Genomic DNA, 23071 nt, shown 5'->3' on the forward strand with positions numbered 1-23071 from the left:
ATCAGAACAAGGAAAAATAGAGCTAATTTCAACAGTTGGGTGCCACTGCATATGGGCTGTGCATCACCATTGGGTTGCTTTGTGTAATTAAAACTGGATATAAAACTAGTATGTGAAAGGAGTCTGTCTCCAAATAGGTCCAGAGCCAGCTAAGCCAAGGCTCAAGCTTGATGAAGATATTAGCTAGCTGCCTTGGGTTTTCTAGGTCAAAATACCAACCTTCCTGAGATGTCTGGATTAATATTTGCATCATTCTAGACTATGCAAATGTCTGGCTTTCTGCGAGGTCCATTATGCAACATGTTAAGCTGGCTTGGAAAACATACATAGGCTTCGTCTTGTGAGAGAACGAATTTAACAGGCTGATAGCCTCCTCTGTTGTCCATATTAAATGCTACAGATAACAGGTTCGTTAGACTTTGACCTACTGGAGCAATTGTAGAGCACAGATTTGACATCTTCCTGAAACTGATGATAACTCAATTGATAAAGGAGTGGCACATCATTATTATCTGTAATTCAAAGAATTATAGATTTTTTAAGGCTGACAGTTGGATGTTCTTCACTGTTATTGGTCATTTTAAAATGCATAGTTTGCTAATTATAACATTATAACAGGTAGTTAAAAAGGTACTTAGCCTGGGCAGATGAGCTGATGTGATGGAGAATTGAATACAGCTGTCCAATGATTAATAAATTTCACAACTCAAGATTTCCTGTTGAAATTATCTAGATTCAGTTTCAAAGCTTTGTATTCATTACTATCAAAAAAATTCCCCCTTCCTCCCCCTAGCAGGTAATTAAGGCTGTGAGCTAGACAGAACTTTAATTATAAGTCATGGTGCATATTTAGGGAGGATAGGCATGACTGGACCACAAAGCATTCTAATACATCTTTTCCATGTCTTAATGCATTTTTCATTCTTCAGGAAGATTGCTGAAAATAGGTGCCAAGTAATGGTCTCATTACACAATTATTATTCACAAAGGTAGCACTGCTTCTCCATTCTGTTTGATTTTTCTCTAATTAGACATGCAAGGATCATGTGTACCCTCTTAGCTACAAATTTGCATTAGGATTTCATGTTAAAATGGCTATTTCAATGGATTAACCCTCATTTTGTTAATATGGCCCTAGGTTCTTTGTTCTTTTGTGTATAACTGCTCATCAGAAATAACTATGAAGTCAACAGAGCTATAGTTATAACTTAGAATTGTGAAAATCGTGATTGATTTACAGGGATAAAATTGGAAACTCAACCATTATTACTCTAGAAATATAGATCTTCTTTATGATGTACTTTTTACAGATGTAAATGGAAGAGTAACATTGACCTTATAGAAAAGCTGGGACTAATGGTTAGTTAAACATTTATTTATGTTATACCCTAGCTCTACCAAATGTAGTTAGTATATTGTATACCAAAGCTGGTAATTCTGCACTTCTTTTCCAAAAATAGACTCCTAACTTCTGATGAAAGATAATACATTAAAAATAAAAAGCATTCATACTTGCAGTGTATCACATGTACAGGGAATTTACTATTTGGGAATGAGTTGCTAGTGTTCTCCCCATAGCTTCTGCCCTCAAGCTTCTGGCTCAAGACAGAAGTTTCTCTACATGTCTACATGTCATGCCTGGTTTCCCAGCACTAAGAAACAAGTTAGGCCACTAGCTGGAAAAAGTAAGACATGGCGTCCCCAGCTACAGTCTGTTTTCAGAGAGAAGAGACCAGCTGAGTGGCCTGAAACCCCAAAGATGCTGTGAACTAGGGCTTCACCTGGGTGGTTTCTCTGAGCCAAGCCAGTGGTAAAGGTGGACTTGTGTTTTCCGCAGGAGTGTCGTCCCCAGCACCCAGTCCCACCTACAGAAGGGCAGTTGGAGACAGCTAACTCAGTCTCACTGGGCGGCAGCAGGTCATCCATTGGCCACCATCATCAGACAATGTGAGGTGACAAGTCTAGTCCATGATCTGCCCAAGCTACCCTTCAGGGACAGCAGGAGTCCTCCCTTGGCCTTCTGCTTTTGCAGATAGGATTATGTGACTGTGAAGTTAAGGAATGGTCATATTTTTGTCGATCCACTTGTTGTTGTCTTAGATTATTTCAGAAGTAATGCACACACTAGACTAGAAACCTTGTGAAATGTTGGTCTCTGAAAATAATCTAGTATATCAGTTCAGAGCTGACTGATGATTATCGTCTGTGAAAGATAGTTAAAGGAAATGCTGTGGTCTCTTATTCAGGCTATCAGTTCAAATGAAAATGTAAAGAGTGATGATTTTTCTTGAATATTTTCTCAAATAAATACCTTTCTACCCAGAAAGACTTCAAGACTTTTTTTCTGTGGAAGAAATTGTTTATAGGCTCAGTTCCTGCCAGTAGAAAGTTATCAGTTTTAGGAATGAGACAGTCACATCCCTCAGGCAACACAGACACCTCTCCCCCCCTTCCCCCCCGCCCCCAATAAGACACAAACAGGGAACTCCTTGCACTTCATCTGAACTGCCACTAAGACTACTAGAATTTTATTTTTTTTTTTTCAGGACATAAAATTTCTCGGGGTATTGTGATTCTCTCTCTTTTCTATGCTTCACATTTTCTTTGGCATTTGAAATTCTGAACTCATCAGGGCAGAAAGTTAAAATTTGATCTTCATATTAAATATTTCTAAATAATTTCAAAAATAATAACTGTCTGGGTAGTGGCTTTTATACTCTTAACTTGGATAGGCAAACCAAGATCTGAATTATTAAAGAATCAGAGATTTCTTTTTTTAAGTAAATGACCTTGTATCTAACACTGGATGGCACTGAAGTCCACAATATGAAGCCAAGTAGGCTACAGGAAGAGGCTAAGTTCCATTATAAGGCTTCCTTTTACATGGAATTAACTGGATAAGGTTTTTACCTAGTATTAACCTCCCCCAAAATAGCATCTATATTTAAGGTGCTAGGCAAAGAGGATTACTGAGTCATTTGTGAGGTATGATTCAGTGTCAATCCTGACCTTATCACAGAAACTCAGTAGACTCTTGCTATAGTGATCGTTTAATAATTTAGTTTGAGACTTCAGGACAGAGTAATAAGAAACTCTCCCCTTTTTCAAAGTGGAGTAGCTTTCCATCTGGTTTCATATGACTCTGGCTTCCCTACTAAGTGAAATCTGCAATTTGTTGAGAATTGAGTATTTACTCTCTGCTTATGAGAGAAATTTTAATATTCATGAACATGAGGGGCAATGGTGGAACCCAGATGAGGAAGGGAACAGAGTATCTGCTGAAATTTAAGTGTACTAGAAGCCTGTAGGCATTAGGCAGCATTTTGAATCACAGTAGACTCTGCTGTTAAAAAGAAGAAAGATGAAGCAATGCAGGCACTAGATAAGTAGCAATCCTTCTTTCCTGCCTCTTCATATCCACATCTGCTGTGTATTCTACAGAAGGAAAGACATACGGAAATCCATGCTGGAGTAGTTTTGAAGAGGTTTTCTTGTCTATATTTTAAATTTTGCTCCCTTGTCCTCTTCCTGTCATGCAATTTTGCTGCACTGCATTCCGCGCCACTAAGTCTTCCTTCAGAAACCTGAACTGAAATGACTAGAGATTCTGTTTTTGAACCTATACTCAAGGACTAGCAATGTGTGCAGGTACTGTAACAGGGCTGTATAAATTCTGCAGCCAGGAGGTAACATCTAGGAAACACTTTTTAATAATTATACTACGTCTCTTACAAATAATTCCAAGGGAAAAAGTACCAACATAAAACATTTTCGAAAAGGAAGGAATTGCAAGCAAACTATACAGTAAACCAAGATACAAACCCAGCATGGCTTTAACTTAACATTTATATTATCTAATATTAAAATCTGATATCATTGACTCACTCCTTCACTCCCTCTTCTTCCTACCTTAGAAGAAGATAGGAAAAAAAGCTGGCAAAAAATAATTAATTTTTTAGCTCTGTAGCTCTGAAATCTTCTGGATGCAAAACTGCAGTGACTCACTGTTTGTGTGTGTGTGGTTTATTGCATGCTGTTTGTTGCTAATGTGTGACACACTACATACATAAACCAACAAAGAATATGCTTCTTGTTATGGTCTGCAGGTTAGAGTCATAAATCCTAGAAAACTACTAAAAATACATTGACTTTTCAACAAGTGAATGAGAAGCGCCTCCTGTTGTCAACAGACACTGACATGCCCTACGTAATCAATGACTTGGTTTAAAAGGAAGTGTGGATGGATAAACAAACCTCCCTCCTTGTGAAATACCGAATGGCACTGACTTTAAAGAGGTTACACAGCAAGCTATCAAAATATAGAGAGAAGCTAAATCAATTGTAAAATGTCTATAGACGGTCCCACAAAATAATTCTGATCAATGCTCATGAAATTTTTAGTAGAGTTTAATCTTGAGTGGCAGTAAATTGCTTCTGACATTACACTGCTTTATATATCATTTTTATTGGCTTAATGAAATATACATGTATGTGGTCTCCCTTCTCTGCCCTTGACTCTTCCTAATGAGCTTTTTTTTTTTTTTTTTTTTTTTTTTTGCAGCCTTTGTTTGCCGTAACAACCACCTTAAACCAAAATGAAAAATGGACCATCTGAAAACTGCTGTGAGTTAAAGTTGATAGTGGAAGCCAGTTCTGTTCCAGGCTTCATAGATTTGTACATCTAAGCTACGTACCCTAATTCTGCTCCTGAAAAAAATTCAGGAGTCATTGGTAAAAGAACATTTTTTTTAGAGAAAATTATTTGACTACAAGTATTCTGATCAGCTTATTGCTTATTAATTAATTATATTTTTATTATAAATGTATACCCTAACAAATAAATCAAGAAGATGATAGACAGAAAAAACTCACAGTTTTTAGTAGAGAGAAGCACTATGCCTTTCGTGTTGGTTCCTAATCACTCTCAAGTCACAGGATAACTGATAGAGTCAACTCTGAGAACAGGATAATGCTGAGATCTTTCACATTGGGCAACAAATTATGATGAAAGAGCATTGGTCAAGACACCTTGCTGGGTGGTTAATCCATGAATGAGGTTGATTCGGACCATGGTTTGAATGCTAATATTAGCTGAAGGGGAAATAGTGCAGAACAGAATATATTTATTTAAATTCTGGTTATATTATTAAATCAAGATAAGCTCATCACTCTGAATATTATTCACTCATTCCACCACAGTATTCTGCTTTGCTGTGACACTATTTTTGGCTCCAGTGTCTGAGGTACAAATGCCACAATTTTCAAACCTTATTTCATTGTCAGAAGAATTCATCTGAGTGTGTGGTTCTTTTTGTTTTTGCATAGCAAACATATTTTGCTGATATTTGCAAACCCCTGAAATTTATTTTTTGGCTGTTTTTCTTGTATATTTGCATACTGCATAGTCCATATTTTCCTATCTTCACTTCTTCTTGTTATGTGTGACTTTTAACCGTCTATTCTTTCTTCCTTGATTTGGATGCTTAGTTACAGAGTTCTGTAAACTCTTGCTTGGCTTTGTGACAGTACTGGACAAATTTTTATCATTCGTCATGGATTCTTTGTGGATCCCCATTCTCAGTACTCATTCTGAGTGTTTTGTTCCAGAACCTGCTCCTAATCTGCTCTCTTCATAGGTGATAAACCTTCCAAAACTGTAAGATTGCTTTTGCGGTGAGATTATCCACACACTCCTCTCTAATTTCATTTCCATTTTGTTCTTTGTTTAAGATAAAGTTGTTTTCTTGTATTTCACTTCTATATGGAATGCTATTCTCCTCAATTTTGTGGAATTCCGTTTCTGTTGGCCAATTTAACTAAAAGACTAATTCATCATTTACTTTAAAACAAACTAATGTCTCCTTTTCTATTGGTATTATTCTTATAAAGTAAATATGCTGTTTAACATTTTTCTGGTTCCATTTTTTCCTTAGGTTACCTTTCAGCTGCATGGATTTCCTCACCCAGCTTGCAGCAGAGCTACAGAAATCCTGCCGGTCACAACATGGTGGGGTCAGGCAGAAACACAAATCTGAGGAAGAAGAAGTGACAGGACCTTCATCCTCTGCCCTTAAGCTTCTTGCAAGAGATCTGCTTATTTTATGATGAGCTCCAGCAGGCTTTGCATAACAAGGCACCTTGTCCAGACTCAGAGGTAAAGCCATGCTATTAAATGCCAATGCTCTTGTGCAGCAGGATTGAAGACACAGATTGAGTTCTGCAGGCATCAAGTGTCGGACCTCCCAGTGATTTAAATGCCATAAAGGTTTCACTTTTAGGAAGACAGGAATCAAAGCGGTTCTTATTGGTTGGTGTGGGCTAAACATATTTCAATCTGCTTAAATAAACTGAGAGTGCTGAGGTTGCAGATTACCCCACAGGGAGCATTGACTGGAACATGAAGGAAACCATATAGTTTTTATACACTAAAAGCAAAGTTGCTTTACTTCGTTTTACTCTGCCACAGTGAAAGAAAATTATTGGTTTCTGAAAAACTTTTCTTCCTTTCAGACACTTATACTGACAGTTCTCAAAATACGTAAGTAACTATGCATCCTGGGTTCTTTTGGAGAAAAACACTAGAGTGCTAGCATCTGTATAAGCAGTCACAGCCCTCACTGCAAAGATCACCCTGCAGGGAAGAGGAGTGTCTTGATGTTAGCTAGTTATGTTGAAATCACTCTTAATTCAAACCAAGTATTTTTTATTTGAAATTCAAACACAGAGCACTGTTACAGAATTTGTAAAGACACAGAATAAAAAGGAAGGAAAGCAATGCCTCATTTATATATTTTAAAAGACAAATTCAAAAGACCTCTCTTCTTCTCTATTTTCAGGTGAAAATCATGTACAGTGATAAGGACTTGACCATAGTAATTTCAAGGACAAGTTTCAAATTTCAAGCTGGCAAATCATTCTTGTTGTTATATGCAATTTTGGAAACTCTTCGGAAACTCCATTAAGATTCAGAACAATGCACTCATCGAAGAGGAGGTGGCTTTGGAAATCACCCTGGATTTCTGATTCCCTTTGGAAATGACTATGTCACTTTTACACAGATAATGTGATATTTTTTGTATTTGATACATCTGTTTTCCCACAATTAAAATATCTTGCTGATCTGACTGTCATCTACTAAGTAAGGCAATGTATAAACCTCAGACTCATATCCTTCCATATATACTGCTTTTTATATTTCATATGAATATATAGATTGGTAATCACTACTTGACAGGAGTATATATATGAAAATATTATTATTGGGTTGACTGAAACTCAACACAGTAGTAGTCAGCTTTTTTAAGGTGAAAATGTATTTGGTCAGACTTATCACCCAACTTTAGTCTTGAAGAAACCCATAGGAATTAATTTTATTAATTTGTTGATCAGTTTTACCTTTAAGCATGTTTTGGGGAAGATTTTGGCATTAGTTTTTGTACTTTCCTTTCTTTCTGCTGTGATAAGGAGTGATATACGTCCATGCCATGCAGGTAACTTTCAACCACATTCTTGTGGTTGAAGGGAAAGAACAGAGAAGACAAAAATGCAAAGGTATGTTACAGAAATAGATGGATCTGGAATCTGAATTGGAGAGCAAAAAAGCTGTCAAAAAGAGAAATGAAAGGAAAGGTATAAATAACTTGGCATCCCAGAAGACAAAATACCCAGGAATGACTATGAAAAAATGAAAAGAAAAAGAAAAAAACAAAAGGGTTTTTTTCAGTCTGTGAAGCATAGGAGGAAATATGCAAGAAAAGACAAATTTCGTGGCTGTGAGTTTGTCAATGACGGCTTTGAAAGTTTGTTCTTTGAATAATTAATACAAGTTAGGCACCTAATCCTATCTGATATACCACACTTCTTTAGCTTTTCTTTTATTACAAAGTAACGGGCTAGTTTTAGACAAATAAGATAAAAGCAACATAATGAAGATATCACACTGAACAGTAATTGGGAAGATTTAGCTTTGGATTTTCTTCTTTTTTATGAGGATGCCTTAAAGTAACAATTGCTTTTGGCCTTCTCCCACATGCTACAAATAAGAAAGTACAATGCCAAGATTTTGAGATCCAGGAGAGATCTCAAGAGGTGGAAGAAAAAAGCTGCAAAATGTTTAGACTATTTATTTTGAACACAGAATGGTAATACACAACAGAAAGATTTAGTTTTTCAATCATCACAGTTATTCTACACTTCTCTGCTTTCTAAGCAGGTCCCCTGATTGTGGTGATGTGAGAGTTTAATGCACTAATGATCATGTTAGTTCACTGACCTTAAGAAGTCAGAGATGAAGATTTTTATGGTCTGGCATTGCCTGAAGTCTTGGATGTTGAATGAGAAAGCAGTAAGTGCTTCTTTCAGTTGTTCATTTCTGACTCTATCAGCTTGGACTCTTGGCATTCCATCAGCATCTGGGAGCATCTGGGCCCCTTTGTCACATATGCACTCATGTTGACAGAGTACTTAAAGTGACATTAGTAAGTACGGTCTGATGGCAGCGCAGAGTTACATTACCTGTTGTCCAAGGTCATTGCTGGCACTAATTAGAAAGTGTTGCAGGGGAGGTAAGTGCAGGGCAGTACCAGTTAGAGCAGTTCTAGAAACCTTGACGGGCTCTGAGAGACCAAACAACAGACAGAAAGCAGCATCTTAAGCATTTCTTTTCAGAAGAGGCCTAAGGCAAACCATTATTCTTGAGAAGACGAATATAAAGAAATAATTTTTACTATTCAGATTAATTCATTGGAGACTCTGTCTTTTTTGACATCAAACCTCTGGAAGCCAAATGCAATCCTGAAATTTTACTGGTTCAAACTCCTTTACAGCAAGGCTGAAGTTCTCACTAAGCTTAAAGTTCAGTTCCTAAAACAAAACATGCACAGAATTATGGAGGCCCAAAGGAGATTTTGCTTTTAATCTGATCCATTAATTTAAGAAGCATAGGGCAAGCAATAATAGAACCAGAGTTCATGGCAGAATGCAGGTTTTGTGTTTTATTTAATGTGCTGAGCTAAGGACTCAACTCCACAAAGTTAAACTCACCTTTTAGAAGGTTCCTGAAGTAGGCAGGTAAAGGGAAATTCTTTTATTACATAGCCAAACTAGCATTGCTGGGAAAACAAGCCATATAGCCTTCTAAATCTGTCAAAAATCTGCCTGATTTTTCCAACTCATTCTAATAACCTACCTGTAAAATAGGACCTTTACATATTTCAAAAAATACCAAAATACCAAAAAATATTCCTCAGTTAAGTACAGGTGACATCTTTGGCTGTTTACACAGACAGTATTTGTCATTTACAGAAGTCTCACTGGGACTTCAACAAAGCATTTGCACTTCTTTTAAACTAGGATAGGAAACAACATCCACTTCCTAACATCTTAAGCAGATCTCTTCCTCGTTTCATTAACGCACCTGTTCTGTCAAAACATCAGCAATCTACAGTCTTTCTACCTCATTCTTACCTAGTATTTCCTTTAAAAAAAGGAAAAATCTTCCAGTAAAAATATTATCTGAGAACTATGAATGCTTGTAACACTGCAAAATTACAACTGGTTCTTATTGATTCTGATGTACCATTTCAGCAATGTAGAAGAACCTCAGTATAAATCAGAGCTATATGTAAGACTAATTGCAAGCAAGCTGCTGTCAAGTTTACAGATCAGCAATGAATGTGGCATTACTGGCAAAAAACGCATAAATGTGTTGCACTGACTATAAAACCATGAATGATGTTTCCTCTAGGCCAAGTGGGAAAGGCATGCTTAGAAAGAGATTTTTGCTTGCAAAGGGCTAATACAGTTGTAAGCTGTTGATTTTTCATCTCAAGAAATCTTTTTCTGTTAATGGTATAAGCAGCCTGGAGCAGAAGACTTTTCAGGCAGATGTTTAAACTTGTTATTAGGCAAGAACTATAGATGACTTAAAAATTTCTTTAAAAAATCAAACAAATCAGTTTTTCAACAAGAAACTGGAGTTTTTAAGAGGTAAAACAGACTGGAGAGTATCCAAAGTAGTTATAAACTAAAAAAAATGTTTTTCAAGACAGGAGGAACTTTCAAATTACAAGGTTTCCCCAAACATTATGAAGGCAACACAAATTAAAATGCTCCTGGTTTTATTCCTCCTATTAATTTTTCACTTTCCCCGTTCCTGCACCATCATTCTGAAGTTTTAGGATTATTTTTGTAATGAGTTAAATAAACTCTTTGTAATAGCTTGCAGAGACTCTCTAGGAAAGGAATTTCAGGGGATTAACCAAGTAAATTGAGAAGCCGTATCTGTATTCATTATTTTGAGAGCCTACCGTTGACAAATGTAGTAAGCATCAGCAGGCAGCTTAATCATACAACTTCTAGCTAGCAATAAATGGAAACACATCTTTTGTCTATGCTATCTGAAAATCTGCCTTCTGCGTATCTTTAGCCTTTTTAATATAGTAAACAAATGTACTCTCTTCCCTGCTGCCACCTTTGTCCCTAAACAGTGTTTTGGCCAACTTCACTGCGGTAGCACTGTTAAAAATAAAAAGGCAATTCCAAGCAAGTATGCCCTCTTCCTTTTACTAATCCAGGCTTTTACCTTGTGTAGGCTAATCTAGAGTCTTATAACAGATCTTGTCCATCCAATGCCCCAGCTACTCCTTTTAACAGTCTATTTCATGAAACTCTTAGAGAATTCCTGTATTTCAGTGGATTATCAGTAACTGCACTACAGTGCATGCTACCAGAGTGTGTTCCAGAAGAAAATCCTTGCTAAGATTCATTGACAAACACACATGCACATGCATGTACACTTTGAAGACTAACCAAACATCTGACAGTGAATCACATAGTTGCAGAGGTGATAAGGCTGGCCAGCACCTCTGGAGATTACGTAGTCTAATGCCGCGCTCAAAGCCATGTAGAGTTGGCAGTTGAATATCTCCAAGGATGGAGATATTGGACGGAATCCATCACACCTAATTTTAGCTGTACACTTTGCTAAAATCTTCAGCCAGGCTAGTTGTCTAGTTATCTGTTAGAGTTAATGGAGATAACAGGCATATCTGAAAGGCAATTTGCATCATCCGAAGAAAGACAGCTAAACCATGTTAGGTGACTACACTCTAGAAACAAATATTTCTGGTTGTTAATTAAAACAGACTATCTATAGAGCTAGCTTAGATGTCTCTACAGTCTCTAAAGCTAGGTGGAAAGACTGACATTTCTGAATGTTTATGATATCTTTTTTTCTTTCCTGTTTTAAATATTGCATGCTTAAAAGATTTGAGGAAGTATATTTCTTTCTACCTTACCTGCTTCTATAGCCTTCAATACTGCAGCACCTCCACACAGCTCCAAGTTGTACTCACAGCACTGAGTGGATTTAGCCTTCTGACACCACCCTGTGTCTTTGAACTACATAACCCATGATAAGTAGCAAAAGACATTGCTTTGCCTAGCAGACTTCCTTTGTGTGTGGAGCATTGGTTCAAATCTTATGTAGATGATTATACAATAATAGAGAAATGTGATTATAGGTCATGGAAAGAAAATGCATGATTCTGAAATAATAGGTGGAAATAGTTGAGAATTCCTGCTACAGCTGGCTATTAAACTAAATATTAAACAGAAGCAGATTCTTTGCAACTAGCTACTTCCTGTGTCTTCCTCAACAGCATCCTTTTTTTTACTGTGGGGCAAAGATATTTGTTGCTTTTATATGCAAGAGATGGGAGAGGGAACACAAAATGTTGACTTTTGACTACAATTCAGACAGAAAGCTAGCCAGTGCTTCAAAGAGACTATGTACCATAGAATCCCAGAGATGATATTGTAACATAAAACATGGGCTAAGCAATATGTTCACAAGCTCCTCATGTTGTCCATGGAAAGATGGGTTGAGAAGTTTGCATGTTGTTCAAGATTCACTGTTTTCATTTACTTTCAGCTCCCAGTTCTTCTGGAGTATTTAGATTCATTTTCAATAAGTACTGAATACTGTTGCATTGCCATTTACATTCTTGCACTCCAGGGGTTAGTGAAGTCTGAACATTGGACCCATTTAAAAAATGTTGTGCTCTATCAGGGGTATATTCTTGCCCATGTGAGGCTCTGTCTCCTCTACAACACAGAGCAAGCTCAGAAGAGGCATTCAGGAACCCTGCATGCTTCACCTTGACTGCATAGGTTGCATTGATTGTCTCATGCAGGGACAGAGAAGGTTGTATGAAAACATCCTCTGATAATCTCACAACATTTTGGTGAGTTAAACCATGTTTTCTTTTTGTGGAGAATGCCTGAGAAGCCCCACAGCAAAGTAGCAGAGCCTGTAAGGAAGAAAGAAGTAGATCTTTGTTTCCAAGGCATAAGACAAGCAATGTTTTTCATGTTTTGTGGTGGTGGAGGTGAAGGACTTTTTTGTAGTCTGTTTTTGGAAAGGCAGCAAAATTTGTTGTTTTTTTCTTTCTGTCTAGTTTAAGCCTTGAGATTAGTTCAGCCTGTGGTTCCTAATCAGTCAAACAGGCCAATTTCATTCATAGTATAACTTAGCCTCTAGAGATGCACTGGAGATCAGTTTTTCCTTTTCTGTACCACTTAGACTCAACCCAGTTATAACTTGATTCCAATCATAGAAAGAGGATGGAAAAAAATCCTTTAGCTGCGTTCTGAGTGCAGGCAGAAGAGACAACATTAATCACCTCAGTAGCTGAGAGACATGTACTGGTTACTTAATAGACAGGAATCTATAAAGTGAAAACAACATGGGTAATGCCAAGCTCTGGTTTGGATGCTCTCTCTCTTCCAGCTTTTCTTAATGATGCCCTGTTCTCTGCGTGGGTTCATAAAGGTGAAGGTAGCACAGGACCTAGAGCCTGGAGCACCCTTGACTGCTATTAAGACATGTCCTTTCATAGCGCCTAATGCAATAAGTGTGGGAATATTCAACCTAGTGTGGACATGGTGCACACTGCACTGCAAAAGCCTCGTTCTTCATAGTTTAAAGATCCAGGCTAGAGGACTCAAGGTGTCTGGGCATTAAGGTCCTTGGCCCAGACCTTAGCTGGGATCTGTTACATGGTACAGCACAGACAGGTTCTTAGGTGTTATTAGGTGTTGACTAGTGCAAACTTTTTACTGGAGCTCGTGATCCTGATGTAACTGGTGAGCATTAAAGAAACTACCTTGTGGGGGAGGGAAAGGGATCTAATGTTTCATTCACAATGCTAACACTAACAGTCCAAAACAACAGGTCAGAATCAGGATGACCTTATTTCAGCTGAAGCATCTGAACATGTCAATTACTTTTTCATTGGCTCTATTGTCCCTTGTCTCCACACAAATGCTTGCATCAATAACATCATTCTTGCATTAAGTAGTGCAGAAAATAGGCTGTAACAGGTGTGAACTTCATTACTGATCTTCATCAGGGTGGTAGATAATTCTTCTTAGCACATCAGATAGATAGGCACAGATGGGATAGCCTATTAACCTGTGGACAACAGTATGAATAACTGGAGACAAAATGATTTTAATGTTTTCTGATTACAGTTATTATTGGAGGCTCAACAGTACAGAAGGACCATTCTGGTGTCCAAAATCTCACACAGCTTTGTAGCAGCACTATGAAACATAGATATGTGGATAAGAAACTCTGTGTTTTGTTCTGACCAAGGTTGAAAGATAATGACCCAGCACTTGATCAGAATTCACTGCTTTGATTATTGCTGCAAGACTGGAAAAGCTTCATTCTTTGAACCTCATAATCTAACAGCATTTGGTATGAAACTTCAGCTGTTTCACACTGTTTCAGGCACCACTAATTTGAATCTTGGAATATGTTTTCACCTTAATAAAATCCCTGTATAGAATTCGTTGCATAATTCCAACCATGGTTCACGTAACTCTCTGCAAGCTCAACTATCTGGACTATTTTGTACTCTATTAACTCATCTAGTCTTTCACAAAAAAGACAAATTTGAAAGATGAACTTGGAAAAAGTGGCCATTCTTATATCTTGCAGTCTGAACAGATAGAAGTTTCTCTAGAAGGTCTGCTTTAGTCTGAATCAGCTGTGTGTGTGGCAAATGAGGCATTATGGATAATAGGATAACATTTTATTATAGGTTAAAACACTTAAAAAAATCTTTAACTGAATAAAAATAAATGCAAAAATAAAATGGTCACTTAGACACAACCAGAAATACAAGCACAAAAATGAAAAACTGAGTAAGAATTTTAGAATTTTTCATCAGATGAATGTATATTGATGCATGTAAGCAATTCTAACAAGTTCTCAGTCTGTGTAAACTCTGTATCTGAATAGATCTTTATTTATTGGTATGTTATGTAATCTGTAATGGACCAAACAGTTGGAATACCTCATTATGCAGATTAGATTATTCATTCACATTATCAGAAATAAGACTATGCTTGCTGTAGCATGCCCTTCACAATAAGCTTGCTGATACAGTACTGCATTTAAGGGACAGCCCACCAACACACAGATCACAAGGAGCACTCAATAATTTTGGCAAGAATAATAAATGATGCTTACCTTTTTACTGTGTTCTATATCCTGACAGTTGGCAGTGCGGATGTGCTAAGACCTGTTCAGTTTAGTAGCTGATGGTCTGTCACTACCATGCAAATGACAAAATATGAGAAATTAAACTCTACTATTCTGCAGATTAAATTTGGAATACATCAGCAGCAATTCAAAAATCCAAAATAGCTAGGCCTAACCATGTTTCTTGTTTTACTGCATACACACAAAAAAATCCCCCACGCTCGCACATGTACATATGTGCATATTGCTTCTTTGCACCAGGAAAAATCTGAAGGTATCTGAAGTACCATTTTTAGGACTTCTAGCCTACTAAGAATCCTATCTCTAGACAATGCAGCAAGCATATGAGCAGAGCAGCTCTGAAAGATGCTCCAACACCCCTAAAATCAAACTAGGTCATTCTGTAGAGCTAGATGTCCTGGTTAAGAGCTGATATTAGATCTACTAGCCACAAGACTCTGTCTTGTCTGCATGCATTTTTCTGATATTCCTCGGTTCTTACGATGCTGCAAAACACAGTTAAAATCTGTTAGTCAAGATAATTATTTATTTATATTAATTTATTATTTATTCATGAATTTATTGTATTATCTAAGAATTTATTCTTAATTAATAAATTAATCTACCTATTGAAAATTAATTTTGTGTGTCTCAAAGTTCTACTTATTGTCCAGACTAACTAGCATCCAGTAAATGAGGGATTTAATTACATACTTATCTTTTAGTAAAGCTGACATTAAAAGAGACTTAAAAATTAGAAAGACTTAATCTGTGTTATCACTAATAACCAGTGGAGTGATCCACACAAACATACCAGCTTACTACTGGAGGTAAATTACAGTGACAAGATTCGTGATTGCATTGTCCTTCAGTTTTCAAATACTGAACTAAAATGAGTAAGGAAAGACATATGTACAGGAGAGTTGGATTAAGAGAAGACCTCATTCTGTGCAAAGGAACTGCAGAAGTATCTTTGAGAACAGAAATAACACTGCTAGCTACGATCTTAACAAAAATCTTGCTGTCACAAAAAGCCTTCATCAGCTAAAAGAAACAAAAAGTGCTTGTTAGCAAGGTACTCTGAAAAGAACGGGTATCTTAGTTTCTGTTGAGCATTGTGCCAAAAACTCTGCAGTGATTTAACAAACACATGCTGTGGAAGTTTAGCCTCACAGGACTGGTACTGTATCCAGTTTAGGCTTTGTACACTTTATAAAGAAGAAATCTTTAACTTAATAAGAAATCTTAGCTGTCAGCCAGCTACCTGAAAAGAACATTAAAGCTGCAAATCCATAAGGTCAGAGATGGATGATTTAGGAAGTTAAATCTGTTGGGACTTCAGCTGGATCATTTACATAGCTCTTGAAACAAATATCAAATTTTGGCTATTTATTTTCTCTGCTATCATGTTTAGAAGAACAATAGCACTTCAGCACTAGGAACAAATCTTTTTGTCTTGCCTGTGTGTGTGTGTGTGTGTGTGTGTGTGTGTGTGTGTGTGTGTGTGAGAGAGAGAGAGAGAGAGAGAGAGAGAGAGAGAGAGACACCGGCTCCTGTAATTCAAAACAGTGGAAGTCAAGTAATTAAAAATTAATCATTGATTTATGTACATAAGATTGTTCTGTGCCTGCTGATTTACACACTCTAGGTTCTCCCATCTTTGGTAGGTCATCTGTTGCAGAGAAGCTCAATGGACTAGATATTGAATGAGGACTCTGATATCCAGGTTACAGTTCCTGGCTCAGTTTCTGGCTGAGTTACACAGTTCCTGAGCAACAACGGGCAACTGACTAAATCCATCCTGAACCTTGGATTCCCATTTGTAAAGTCTGTTTATATTTTTATGTCTTACACAGGTATTGTGGGGATAAAATCAACCAAAGTTTCTCATAAGGTCCTTACCATAGCACCATAATTACCTTTATAAATATCCAAACTCTTCCCCAGTGAATGGAGAAATGTTCATTTTAAGTACATTTTGGTATTTCTCAGTTAGTTATTTAGAAAAAGTAGTATTCATAATGCCTGATGGTCTTTTGATTACATTGACCTTAGATTTTTCAATATGCTTATATTAAGTGCTGAATAGAGTTTGCTTCTGATGAGGATTTCACAAGAAGCTAGAATACCAGGAGAATCATATACTGAATTCTCCGTCTCAAGCACTTTTTCCTAATGTTTTCCTTTTATTTTTGGCATATTCTTTCATAGGTAGATTATTAAGGGATTTTTACCATGCCTCATATCCCTTTGCACTGTTGAAAATATTAGTTAGTTGAATTCAAGGAAAAAAAAAAAGCCTTTTGAAATGATGCTTGTATCAAAAACATACGGGTCAAATTCTGCAAGATCTACTGAGATTAATTAGAATTTTTCTGTGTATTTCACATAATGATCTTCAGACTGTACCACATTGCACAGTAATAACATGCAATTTCTTAAAGAGATATTCAACTGCTCAGAATTTGGATGAGAGATTCACAAAGCAAACTCAGGAGACTCTAGTGGCATTCTTCCTTATGACTGAAGTTTTCTAGTATGAGCTAGTGAAGGTTGCAGCAGATTCATCTCTTATTGGCTTTAGAGCTCTGTCTTGTGCAGTAGAGTTGCATTTTTAAATAACCTCGTTTATGAAAGGAGTTACAACTGTTTGGGGGTTATTTGGTCTCATGTCACTGCTGGAAGGTCCCTACATTTTTATACCTATTTATAAGACCTTAAGAGACCTTCTATTGGTAAATACCGAGGTCATCTAGAGCTCTGCTACGCCTCTTCATCTCTAGAAAACAGAAATTAGATCAAAACTCAATCCCTACGGATGATCTAGCTGTGTTGCCCCTTGACTCACTCTGTGCAAAATGTATGTAAGTTCCTTTGAGTAAAATATGAGAGAAAATCTGAGAATTAATCTAAGAATGGCCAGAAAATATGACTGAAACATCACTGTAGGAGAATGAAATGGAGATTCAAGAGAACAAACAGCCATGTTCAGTTTTTCTTTGCTTTGATGAGGTAACAGAAACATTCGATGGAAATCAAGGCACAAACTGAACCGGAGTAAGTCCTAGACTGTGCATTAAAAGAAAATATTGTTTACAGTCAGGTTTAAATGGTGCATAAAATTAGTTTCCAAGAACTAGAACAAGAAAACTTGTTCTGTTATCAGATTTTAGATTAGTATTTTACTACAGTGCAGACTGTTACAGTAACATAAAAAATTTGTATTATGAGCTAGATAGCCAAAAAGGACTTTTCCACCACGTTTTGCTGAGTAATGCAGTCTATATCACTATGTCAAGGTATAGTTTTCAGAAGTGTTTTATCCTAGTAATTCTGATTATATTCATTTGCTAATGTTTCTGAAAATCAGACATCTCGAATCAGGATCTTAGCAAAGGAACTACTCTGAATTAATTGTTGCTTTGAGGATCTAGTAGGGGATTTTATGGGGAGTGGGAAGGCTGTTTTTTGCTTGTTTGTTTTTTAATTTTCTTAAAAAATGAATAGTTAAGGAATAGTTTGTTAGTTCATATCTGAATTAACTGGTGGAATAGAGAAGAATCCTGTTATTCTAAATTCTACAGAATATTATCATGTAGATTAATAAACGTTCCTCTTGTACAATCATTATCAAACTATCAGCATTTACAAGATTGTATTACAACTCTTCATAAATCAAAATAGCAATTACTTCTGGCACATATGCGATACTTCCTGTATGTTACTTCCCACTATACTTGCACAACAGGTTTAAGTTAATAGAGATTTTTAATGTTAAAATCATCAAATAATGATAAATTATTAAATATCATGTATTTTACATATGTATACAAATAAATAGTGCTAGAAGTAGCATGCAGTTCTAAATTTACAGAATGAATCTTATGTTATATAAGAACAAGAATGATTAAATTAACATAATTTATAAGCATGAAAAAGGACTGGGATTGCAACTGCAAAAGTACTTACTTTTGCAATAATGACATGCTCTTTTTCTTTTTTTATTGTTAGAATTTTTATTCGGCATAAAAATAAAATGAAGTGCTTGGCCTATTACATTTATTTGTGTATGGTATATGCACAGTGCAAAAATATATCTATTTTACAAAATGTGGGAGTGTACATTATAAACAAACATCATTTGTTATTGTTTACTATGGTTTATTTAAAAAAAATTATCTTGCTGAAGCTGATTCCAAGCATTATTCATGTAGATTGCTACAAGAAAGTAAGTCACAAGTGAATGATATACTAGACTGAGGAGTATATATAAAGTAAGTTCTTTTTCTGTGGCTGACAAGCATCGCAATTTAATTTAGTCAAAGCTGTTGTAACTTCATTGACACTGACATACATAAATCTTCTTTTAATATTCAGCTTCCAGGAATACAGATGTCCTCAAAAAAAGAAAGAAAAAGAGTGCGAGTATTAGATTTGGCTATGAGTCCGCGTCTGCAGAACCACTATTGTGAAGTGCACCAGGGTATCTGACTATCCTCAGGGTGATTTTCAGACGGGCAGTGTACTAGTAATTCGAATCAACACTCAGCGCAAGCTGCAGGGGCACAGCATCTTTGAAAATGAGGCTCTGTGTCTCCTGCTCATCACCTAACATCTGAACGTGGTGGACCTCTTACAGGCCCACACTGTCTCCTATTCAGTCTCTCATGCCTTTGCTGTACAAGACCTTTAATCCAACAGGAAAGTACTCTTCTGCAGTATCAATGGCAACCTCCAGATCTTGAAATGTAACGATTTTATTTCATTTATCAGGTAACAGCAGAACAATACTGTCCATTTCATACGCTCCCTTTTATTATATAAGTAAATGTAATTACGACACTGCCAGTTTTCACAGGCCTATGCCCTACCTCTTGCCTGCAGACTCCACAGCCTTCCCCAAGCGCTATCCCCACCCCGCGAGTTTCCCGTTAAATCCGCAATAGCTAGCACTAGAAACTCCAGTCCTGGCCTCGGAACTCTACACGGTCTCACGTTTCAACCTCTGAAGTATCACGAGCACTAAAGCGAATGGACGCACTTCTTCCGCTGCCTGTGGGTTTGGGACTAGCATCTTCCACGCCGCACCACGCCACGGCGGCTCCACCTTCAGCTCCGAAACGGCCGGAGGCGCTTCTGAAAAACGCTTGTTCTACAGACGGGACCGCGACAGATGCGCGCTGCTGCACGCCACTCCCGCGCTGCCACGGGGCGAGCACAGACACGGGCGCTGAGTGGCGCCGCTCCGCCGAGCCCCGCCGCGGCCAGTCAGGCCGGCGGCAGCCAGCGCGGCGCGGCGCGGCGCGGCGCGGCGCGGCGCGGCGCGGCGGGCGGGGCGGGGCGGGGCCGGCCCCGCTCGCCCGTTAAAGCGGCGCGCGGCCGGCCCTGACGTCACGGCGCCCTGAGAGGTTCGGCGGGCGCGCGGCGGCGGCGCGCGGGCAGCTGCCGCGGCGCGCGGGGGCATCGCGCGGCGCGGCTCGGCTCGGCTCGGCTCGGCTGCAGCACGCCGCCCTCGCCATGTCGGTGGCCGGGCTGAAGAAGCAGTTCCACAAGGCGACACAGGTATCCGCAAGGCGGGTGGCAGCGGGTGCGTGATGCCCTGCTGGGCAGGGTGTGCGAGGTGCGTGGACATGCTTCGGGTTGCATGGGTGAGCGTTGCTGCGTGTGGGCATGCATGAGTGTGTGCAGGGTGTGCGCACGTCCGAGGGTGTGTGTGGAGCGTGGCTGTGCACGGCTGTGTGTGCATGGAGGTGCATGGTGCACGCTCTGTGTGCGTTTGCTTGGAGGTGCACGGGTGTGCACACCTGTGCATGGCTAGTCATGGGGTGCCTGATGCATGCGTGTGTGGGGTGCACGGGTCTGCATGGTGTATGAGTGCGCATGGTGCAGATCCTTGGCTGCTCTTCACCCGCCTTCCTCCTCTGGACCCCTCCGCTCCTTCCTCCAGGGAGCCATGGAGCTGCTCTGTAGAGACCATGCTGATGTAGGGGGGACCTTGCTGCAGTGGGTTGGCTGCTGGGCAGTTACCCACTTAGGTCTTGGACCTCTTGTACTGAGGGCTTAGACTGGCTTTGAAAATCATCAATAAATATGACCTCCTGTCCTCCCCCAAATATAGCCAAAATTTGACTAATGATGTTTGCTCATGTTGCTTTAGGCATTGTTTGTTATTGCAGGAAGGTCAGGTTGGAGGTTTCACCAGACTGATTTGTTTCATAAAATAAAATCATGTATGTGATAGTTCATGAAGGTGTAACTTCTGAATTGGTTTCTGACTTGATGTGTTCTGAGGATGTCAGAAATGGTTTCACAGAAGTCAGAGGAATTCCTTTGGATTTAGAGATTTGAGGCTGTGACTGGAGTGTTCGCAAAATGAGTATGAAAATACCAGTTATTTCCTATTTGTCTTCCTGGTAAGGTTTCGTGGGTAACAGTCTAGGTCATTGTAAATGGGCTTAGGTTATGCTTCTCAGTACCTTTATTTCTCCCTTTTTCATCAATCTCATTTACTGTTGGACTGGGACAAGAAAGTGCCTAAAATAAACACCCGAATATAAGAATGAGCAGAATTCTCCCTGCTGTATAGTTACATGTATAGCCATTATGGCCATGAACGCAATGGTCTTGTGTGGGCACATACGTGCATCCAATGACATTGTCTCACCTTTCATATTGCCCTGTGCTGCATCCTTGGTTAATGTCCTTTGCAGAAACCTGCCACACTCATGATACGTGCTGTAAGGTACACTTAGGGCACCTGGGTCCATACTGCAGCATCTGGCGGCTGCTGCTCTGTTATTTCTCCCTGTGCTCTCTAGTGCTATTAGCCAAGAATCATCATTGCTGCACTGAGTTCTGGTACCTAGAATAAGAATTGCAGTGTCTGTCAGGCATATTTGAGAAGTAGGCAAGCTGAAGTTCACTTTTTAATACCAGCTCCTCAATTGCTTAAAGGAGACTAAGTTTGCCTCCAGAGCAGAAGGGGTAGACCCCTTTTCTGAGGAGAGCATAGTGTAAAAGATGTGTGTGTACTGGTCAATCTTAGCAGGTGAGATCTCACACTGACTGCCAGCATTCATCTTAGCAGTTGTCATTTGAAAGGAGGAAGAATTTAACTGATTGCAACCAAAACAGGAGGTTCTGAGGCCAGACTTTGTAGGCCCACATCAGATGACCTAGGGTTTTTTGGGGCACAGCCTTGACTTTAACAGATTATTTGTATACAGGTAATGAAAACACATTCGTATATGAAAATGACTCAAGTCACAAGTAGGGTAGCAAGACTGGCATGTTTTCAGTATGCATGAGAAATCAAGGGCTCACTCCTGGTGACCGTATTCTAGGAAGTAATCCTCACGACGGGGAATTAATCCCTAGGTGGAATGTGGATTGATATTGCCAGGATAAATTAAGTTTTCAGGTAAGACCAAACAACTGATTCAAAGTTTTAAAAATTCTGAGTCATTCCCTTGGTTTTTATACACATTAAAACTCCAAGTGGTATGTCATAAGGTAGCCCTAAATTATCCTAGGAACAATTTCAAGTTATTTGAGATTTGTGTCCTTTTGTCCATTTTAGCTTTCTGCAGACTTTAGCTTAGTTTCTGTTGTTAATGCTATTCTTGTAACATTAGTATGCCTTATACTGGTAATCATGAAGTCTGTGTGTATGTAGATATTACAAATACCATTCCAGTTAAATAAAGATTTCTGGAATTAAATGCTGCCATTCTCTTTATCTAGAAGTTATGTTGTAGAAAAGGAAGTTCAAGCCTGTCAATTCCTTGCACCAGTGGCAAAAACAGTAAGTCATTGAAAAGCAGGAAGAAACTTTGCTTCTTCTGGGATGGAGCATTTGCTGTTTTCATTTAGAAAATTAACAGCTTTACCTTTGTGCAGCACCATCAAGTTTAGAAGAAGTACTTCTTTGTCTGTAGAAATCAGGGGAAGCTGGGAACTACTCTCTACAGGTTTGTATATGGTCTTAACACTTGAATGGCTTTGGGTGGTACAGATTTGATGGTCAAAATTGGAAATTAGTATTTGGAAAGAGTTCTTTTGAAATAGCTTGAGCTTTGTTTCCATGTCACTATATTCATAGCATAATATGGCATTTGTGAAGCAGGGTGAAAATGAGGCTTTCACAAAGTAGCAATTCCATAGGGAAAGAAGTGAACAAAACCCTTGGGAATAGCTGTGACTGGGATTCCCCAGGAAACCAGCAACTGACTCTTAAATAGTAGTCTGAATGGAATGATTTGACTCAAAAGGCCTAGAATTGAATTTATTTTCTGCCTGTGCATTTTTCTTTTATGATACAACAGGATTTAATTTAACTGGTCTTAACCAAAGTAGAAGACAACTGCATATGTATTTTTATGGGGGGGGAAACATTGTTCCTGGAAGAAACAACTAAAGAAGAGACTTTGTGTGTTGTCAAGAGCTTGTTATATGCCCAGCCTTTTAGATGGAGAGTGCTTTCGTTTTTCACAAGGCAACCTGTGAAGTACACAGTAAAAG

At 38.5% G+C, this 23071-nt stretch overlaps 1 protein-coding gene across 1 annotated transcript in view; it reads left to right on the forward strand.

Annotated features, from left to right (window-relative positions):
• The first annotated feature begins 20071 nt into the window (after positions 1–20071).
• SH3GL2 (SH3 domain containing GRB2 like 2, endophilin A1) overlaps positions 20072–23071 on the forward strand; it is a 99263-nt gene continuing 96263 nt past the window's right edge. The window contains exon 1 of the mRNA XM_062600609.1: positions 20072–20113. The gene's annotated coding sequence lies outside the window, so the exon portion shown is untranslated. The remainder of the gene's footprint in view (positions 20114–23071) is intronic.

The sequence above is a fragment of the Rhea pennata genome, chromosome Z (assembly GCF_028389875.1).
Source record: "Rhea pennata isolate bPtePen1 chromosome Z, bPtePen1.pri, whole genome shotgun sequence".
Classification (NCBI taxonomy): domain Eukaryota; kingdom Metazoa; phylum Chordata; class Aves; order Rheiformes; family Rheidae; genus Rhea; species Rhea pennata.